Raw genomic sequence first — 8408 nt, forward strand, 5'->3', positions numbered from 1 at the left:
GCTGCTATCCACACTTAAGACGATTCTTTTTGTTAAAGTGGCCACATAGAGATTCTCTTTGGGAGCAATGCTCAGAAGTTAGTCTCCTAACTCATTCTTTATTATATCATGCCACACCATACCACCAATCCATACTAGTCACCAGAACTTTAACCCCTGAGATGTGGTATAAATTGAATAAGAAAGCATCATAATCCAAAATTCAAACAATGTACCTTCACAGGGAGAAGAAGTAAGTACCGACCTGTATAACAAAAACCTCAGACAGTTTCATAAACTGTCAAATGTACTAAGATGGAAATTATATACATATGCATCTATATTACAGCCACTAGTTTAACTTATTTTAATTTGTTATTATGCCATAAATCTCATTTAGAAATAGCCAAGCAGCCGGGTATGGTGGCGCACACCTTTAATCCCAGCACTCGGGAGGCAGAGATAGGTTGGTCACTGTGAGTTCGAGGCCAGCCTGGTCTACGAAGTGAGTCCAGGATAGCCACGGCTACACGGAGAATCCCTGTCTCAAAAACAAAAACAAACAAAAAAGAAATAGCCAAGGAATGGTTTGATTGAAATTTCTTTTCCTGTTCCTTTATCAAGAAGGCTAGTCTTGAATTTCATTTTTCATCTTGGCCGTTGTTGTTATTTAATAAAAAAGGACTGTATTAAACAGACTAGAAAATACTAAAGAAGGATAATGGCACTCCTATTTTTTCTATCTTTTATGTTTTAAATCAGTAACCTTGCTTGTTTAAAATCATCCTAAAAGTCCATCCAACTATTAAGTATTTCTTCAATAGTAGATTTAAAATAATAAATATTATAAATAATAAGAACAAAAGGCATACATTCAATAAGAAGTTAAATATTAAAATGTAAGTGCAAGGAATTTTCTTTTAAATTGGATAATCTTAATAGTTATTAACATTTCAAATACGTTATGCACAGAGATTAAAACCTTTTCTGTCATTTTCTTAGTTACTTTTCTGTTACCATGACAAAACACAATGACTAAGGTAACTATGACTAAAAGAATGCAGGTAATTTGAGGTTTCATAGTGCCAGAGTGTTAGATTTCATGATGATCATGATGAAAGCATGGCAGATGGGAAGCACACTATCCCAAAATCTGCTTATACCATTTCTGGGAATATACCCAAAGGATGTGTCCTCCTACCACAGACAGAGTTGTTCAACCATGATTATTATTGCTTTATTCATAATAGTTAGAACTTGGAAACAACTTAGACATAACTCAAAACCATGAGGAAAAAAATCACATTTACACAATGTAGTGTTACTCAGTCATTAAAAAGATTGACATCATGAAGTTACCAAGTTAATGAATAGAATAAGAAAATATTATCCCAAAGTGATGTGACCCAGATTCAGAAAGACATCCATGGTGTGTATTTACTTATATATGAATATTAGTGGCTAAGCCGATGATAACAAAGCTACAGTTCATATAATCACGGAGGTTAGGCATAGAGTAAGGGACTAGGGAGCATAGATAGATCTCCCTAGGAAAAGAAACTAGAATAGATAGTTTTGGAGGGATGGAGGCAGGAACAGGAAGAGGGGCATGAGGAAGGATATACCACTAGAGATAGATTAAATTAAGGGCCATTTGCTGGGCACTATAGAAATGTGATAGATTAGACGTTTTTGAAAATATACCCTATATCATAATCATAATTTTGTTACATCTAATTGAGTTATTGGCCAATAGAGTGACATGGAAACCAACAAAGAACACAATCTATTGCCAAGTGTATGGGTTGCTCTCCCTGAATTGATGGCAGAGCCCCATTGCTGAAGATAACACCTGCACAACCCATTGAAGATGGGGATGTCAAGCTGGCGTCTCCATAACATCTTCACCTTCTTTTGTACAGGTAATACTCTACATAATTTCAAAGGAGAAATATAAACACCAAGCCAGACAAAATCTTTTGATCTACAATCATGTCCTACAGGTAAGATATGCTACATCATGGTGCCACAAAACTTGTGGGTGTAAACAGTCAATATATTACTTGACTTCAGGTGTACTTCCTAAGATGGAACCCATGCCCAACATTACTTAGGTGATCAAGAACCAGCAATTAGATAACCCAGGAACCTAGAGCAAAACCAAATTCTAGTGTTCTGAAAGCAACATAACAATAAAATGACTCCTAATGACATTTAGCCACACTCTACAAATTTTTTCAGGAATCCAAGCAATCCACTGAGCCAAAATGTTTTCTCTGTGTCTTTGTCATAAATCTCATGTTTCAGCAGGATTCCTGTCTTTGTTCCAATCCTCTTAAGCATAGTGCAACACCAGTATTTCTAAAACCATTTGTTTGCCTTCAGGAAGGTATCAAGGTTTGCCATTAACTGTATAATCAAAATATTTTCCTGTTCATACTAGCTCCCTGTTTCCTAAGATGAACATGAAAGCCTCATGGTTCACTTACAGTTTGTCTGCTTCTAGAATTTCCCTTTTATTCTTGGACTATTTTTCCTAGATCTTGTGTCATAAACTTAAAAACATCACTTATGAGTGGTCTAAATGTGTGTGTCTAGGTAATAGATTCTATGAAAGACTCATTTTTTTTGCATAGCAATATTTCCTAGGGAACAACCATTAGTTTTATTTATACTAACACCAGATTTCATGAGAACACCAGATTTCATGAGAATTATTACATTATCTCAGCTCTAGCTTTTGGTGAGAGGCCTTTAACAGTAAGCAATATAAATACAATCAAAAGTTGTGCAGCAAATTTCTTCCAAGGCCAGTGAAGGTCAGTTTTGGTCATTTGAGCACTGGAATTTGTCAAACAGTGTCTGCAGGACACTTGGCATTGCCATCTCCCCCTTTTCCTTTTAAGTTTTGAAGCATGGAATTCAGCTGTCAAGGCCTGCAGACCTTTGGCTAGGTGTCAGACGATGACTGTGAATTAGAACAATAAAGAACAACATTATAAAAATCCTGATGCCCAAATTTATTAAATGGGGCTAGGAATTGGTTCGTCCAATATAGGAACATACAGAGAGCAAAAGAGAGTCAGTGATCTCCTCCCAAGAGGAGAAAACAATGGGAATCTGAGCTACGTCAGAGATTTTGTTGATGAGTGGAGGCCATATTCATAGACAAAGCAGAAATATTTCAGATTCCTTGTAAATGTGCTCAAACTCAACCCCAATCATGTGTCATTATATGAGTGAGGAGTCACACAAATCCATCTAAAAGTCCAGTGGCTTTGTACACTAAATCTAACCTTAATATTGCTTAACTGATTTCCTATAAAGAGAACATCTTCCTCCAAGGCATTGATACCATCCTGAAGGCCTTTATCACTTTGTTCTTTTTTTTTTAACACTTTGTTCTTATAGCATAAGGAGCACAGAAACATTTTTTGAAAGCTTAGCAACATGAGTTGCAGTACAAATGTGCTAAACAAAAGCAGTTGTAGATATGGTAAAAGTGACCAAGATAACCATGAGGGTTGTAATCCCTAAGATTAAGTCAATGACAAAATGTTTTGGGTGTAAGAGAGCAGCAGAGGTATGATCTAGGGCTTGTAGTCCTGGATTACCATACCAAGGAGTAGAACTATTAGCAGGCAGGTGGTGGCTGTCTAACTAAAACATAAACTTCACAAGGAGAAGAAGCAATAGTGCAATTAGTAATTATACAACCAAAACAGGAAACCCTAAAGAAACCATATCGGCTATGAAGAGTAAAACGGAGCACTTGGGGTTCTCAACAAAGAACAGCAAAAGGAGCTCCAATACAAGCACAAATAGATTTAGTAAAGAATTCAAATTTGGATGAAGGGCCACATAATGAGACCTTAGAAGTAGCAGCAAAGAGAAGAAATAACTCATTCTATAAAGCACATTTATGGAGAGAGGTGGGAATACAATTTGGAGTGGTCCAGCCAGGGTTGTACTAAACATTAAAAGTTTCAGGGGATTGAGATTAAGTGTCATAAATAAAATTTCATTCATTAGGTTCAATGTCTGTTTTATAATCAAAATCAGGTTTATTAACTGACCAGTCAGTAATGATAAACGAAGTATTAAAGGAAGGATAATCTGCAGATTTGTTAGCAAACCCACAAGAAAACTACTTAGGAAAATTTTCTTCACAGTTAATGTGTCCAAACATCATCTGTTGTTGAAGGGTCAGGATAAGAAAGAGGCAGGGGAAGAGGCAAGGGCAGAGATATAATCTCATACTTATTATTTTTGAAGTCAGGAAGCATAAGTTGTAGAGCCTAGGGATCTTTACTATATATACACACTACACACACACACACACACACACACACACACACATATATATATATATATATATCACACACACACACACACACACACACACACACACACACACACACACACACACATATATATATATTACTGTTATGGTTAACACTCCACCAGGGAGGTAGCAATTAAAGTATATTGAGTAAGTGAAAAACAACTAGTAATTGGGGAAGCAGAAGTAGTATAAAAACAGATAGGCAATGAATCAGAAATGCCTTCATATATAATATTCTTATATTCCCGATGTAACAAATATTCATTAATCTCTTCTCTCATAAGATCCACAGCATCAGCTATAACATAAACAGAAACAAAGTCCCTAGCTGCAAGATGAAACATAGGGGTCCCAATATATGGGTGCATCACAGCCAGAGCTGAGAGCAACAGGACATTGAGTGTGACTAGGGATAGCATACCGTAGCAGAAGCAGATTCTCTGGTGTATGTAACAGTGCCCAGGTATTGATCAGACTTCCTCCTGATTACTGAGAGACTTTTGTTGGCCCCAACTTGGTATTTGCTGCTGACAAGTGGATCTGGAAGCAAGATGCTTGGTACCAGGGTGAGAGTGCAGATGAAGTCTCTTAAGAGATGGAGCCAGAGAATCAAACTTTTAAGGAGACGGAGGAGGAGGAGGAGGAAGAGGAGGAGGAGGAAGGAAGAGGAGGAGGAGGAGGAGGAGGAGGAGGAGGAGGAGGAGGAGTAACATCTGTTTGAGCAGAAGCAGAGGGGGAATCAAGAGTCTCTGCAGGGGAGGTTGTCATCTGTTGTTTTATAAAGTGCTTGGGGGAGCATCAGGGTCATCTTAGTGGTAGGGCCACATGAAACAAAGTCAGCAAACAGCAAATCTCATGAGAACTAAAAATTAATATCATGAGAAAATGAGTTTTCTTTTAACTCAAAGTCTTTTTTCCCTTAAGATCAGTGTCATAAAGCCTTATGGTTACAGAGATGCTAGAGAGGATGACTGTGTTTGAGTTTGACTTTGTTTAAGTTTGGCATAGAGTTAATAGATCGGAAGTTATTTCATAATATTTGTTATATCAAGCTTATCTTTCTATGGAAGTCCAATCTCTCTGCCCCTTGTTTAATTCTTCCTTTTCCCCTTTTATTTATTTATTTTTTTATGTTTAACATAGGACCACCATCCTTTCCTTTGATTCTTAAAATACTGTTCAGTCTTTCTAGCAGGACACAAACATTGCTTAAGCAAAAACAGTCTGTTCTTTGTTATTCTAAAATATCAGAGAAGTCCCAATCAGATAAGTTTGCTCAAGAATCCAAGCAGTTCACTGAGTCAATTTTTTTCTTTGTGCTTTGTCATAAACCCTTGTTTCAGTATGACCCCTATCTTTATTACAATCCTATAAAGTGTAGAAGGACATTAGGATTTCTAAGACTGTTTGTATTGCCTTCAGGAAGATACCAAGGTTTGTCATTAATTGTATTATCAAAGTTTTTTCCTGTCCATACTAGTTCCGTGTTTCTGATGCTGGGTTTTCCCTCCTTGTTGCATGGTGGGGGTTAATATCTTGTATATGGCTGAGCATTCACAACTCTTATTCTCAGGTATTTGAAAAGTAATGTGTCTCTGCACTACTCACTACATTCTGCAATAGGGTTTTCTGCCTGAGGTTGGCACAATGTAAATCCACGGAAGTAAGAAAGACAGTTTAGAAGCATGACCACTTAGAAAAACAAACTTACTCGTAGTGTCCCTAGGAAGTGTGAGTTCCCTAATAACCAACAGTTTGATTTATAAATCTGTGGATTACAAGTTTATTTTAGATACTACAATTAATATTTAGATTGGGTAAACGTCACATTTTAAATCATTAATATTTTTGCTTCTGCATTTCATACTTGCATATAATAGACTTTGATCCAAGCCACCTACATTCACTCCCTTTAATAGTCTTCTATACTTCCTCCACACTGTTTCCCCTTTCTGTATATGCTCATCTTTTTATACCCTGATTATAGGCATGCCTGAAGAACCATGTACCAGAGATTGGATATCCTTTCATGAGCCTCATCCTTGAAGAAAACTAACTTTCCATTCCAGCATCCATCAACTTTCCAGCAAATACTCAACTAAGTGGGAAAGTTTGTGAAGAGCTGAGTTTAGATCTGAGAGTGCCACAATCTCTTTCTCTTTGAGCTCTGCTGGGTTCTATTCTTTTTGTAATAGCCATGTACTACCAAAAAAATCTTTTTTGACAAGTGCATAGAGATACACTAATCTGTGGGTATAAAAGTATCAACATATGGGACAGTTCAATGTATGTCCAATAAGCAGAATAATAATACTAGAAACTCTCCTCTGTGGCATAGTCAACCAGGGGCTTTGTACAGTACCAGCTATGAGTTCTGTTTTATGGGGTCAGCTTCAAAGTTAGGCAGAAAGTAGATGGTTATCAGTGTTTCTATTGTGCTAGTAAGCATATCTTCCCATGCCAGACATTTTATATGTTGCAGTTTATATGTTGATGTTTTCCCCTTCACTATTTTGCAAAGCCCCTTCTGGCACTGTTGAAGCTAATCAATGTGTATGAAGTTTTCAGCCAAGAATCAGCTTGTTTCTTTTTCGTCCTATGACTCGAGTATGTGGTACCTTCAGAAATAAGGTCTTACAATAAATTTCTGGAGGATAACCAAGAAAAATAATATCTTGCAATCTTTCAGGAATCTAGGGGGCCAACAGACCAGCAACTCAAAACAAAAATGAAAACAAAAACAAACTTAACCCATGTCTAGTAATTGTATTCTTATTTGAGAAATATTTGATCTGGGAGAAGCATTATTTTTCCCATAATAAAACAACTTCGGTTAATCTCATTTTACATAGGTGTAAGTGTGGTGGCTTGAATGACAATGAACTCATAGACCCATATATTTTAATGTTTGGTTCCTATTTGGTTGACTGTTTAGGGAGGATTAGGAGGTGTGGCCTTGTTGAAGGAGATGTGTCACTGGAGGTTATCTTAGATGCTTAAAAGTCCAACTAGACCCAGTCTCTCCCTCTCTCTGCCTCTTTCTTGTTGATCAGATATTGGCCTCCAGATACTTCTCCAGTGTTGTGCCTATCTGCATTCTCCATGCTATACAACATGATGGTCAAGGACTCACCTTCTGAAGTGGCAAATAAGACTCTAATTATATGGGTTTTGTTATAAATTGCTTGTGTATCTTCACAGTGATAGAAGAGTAACTAAGACAATATATATGCATTCTGTAATCTAATTCAACAGTAGATTTTTACAATGCCTTTCAAAGTTTTATCTGCTTCTTTCCCTATATTCTTTTCTGCTTTGCCTTCCAGTCTCACAACCAATTGACTTCTTTATGTTATATTGTTGCTCCTGTAACCTTCATACAACTTGCATTCTTTCCTCCTTCCTTGAAACTGCACCTGACTTGTTTCATGATCTCTATGGGTACTCTTCTTTAAAGCACTAAATATTCAGAGCTAGCAGGCTCCTTTAAAAAAGAGCATGAGACATTAGTCTGCATTTGCCTTACCTCACTCATAATTATTATTTTCATCTCAATCTGTTTTTCTATGGATTTCATATTTTTTGTTTTAATACAGATGAATTGAATCCATGCTGTGCATTCATTTTCATTACTGATTCACTAGGTGGTAGATATGTACACAGATTCTAGCTCCTGTATTTTAAGAATAGAGAAGTAATGAGCATAAATGAATGAATATCTTACTAAAATTTGTAGGTCTTAAGAAATAAAAACTTTACACCACAAGAGAAAGAAAGAAAAGAAGAAACTAGAGGACTTAAAGACCTCCTATGCTCATGTATTGATAGTATAAAGGTTATGAAATTAGCCTTTTCAGAAAAAGCAATATACAAAATAAATACACTCTCCAGCTGAGTTACTCACAGTGACTTAAATAACAGTCTAAAGCTTTCTAGGGAAACAAGAAAAACTTAGTATAGTCAACACAACACTGAACAGTTAAAAATATAAGCTATTGCCAGTATCTCCACCCTGATTTCAAGTTATACTACAGAACTATTCTAATAACAGCATAGTAGTGAAACAACAAGAGATCAATTGAAC

At 36.5% G+C, this 8408-nt stretch overlaps 1 protein-coding gene across 3 annotated transcripts in view; it reads right to left on the minus strand.

Moving 5' to 3' along the window:
• The window catches only part of LOC311605303 (prolactin-2C5-like), a 31331-nt gene extending 26456 nt beyond the window's left edge, over window positions 1–4875 (minus strand). For all 3 annotated transcript variants that reach the window (XM_084795714.1, XM_084795715.1, XM_084795713.1), the window contains exon 1: window positions 4746–4875. The gene's annotated coding sequence lies outside the window, so the exon portion shown is untranslated. The remainder of the gene's footprint in view (window positions 1–4745) is intronic.
• Between the last annotated feature and the right edge of the window lie 3533 nt (window positions 4876–8408).

The sequence above is a fragment of the Acomys minous genome (genome assembly GCF_964271855.1).
Source record: "Acomys minous genome assembly, chromosome: 9".
Lineage (NCBI taxonomy): Eukaryota > Metazoa > Chordata > Mammalia > Rodentia > Muridae > Acomys > Acomys minous.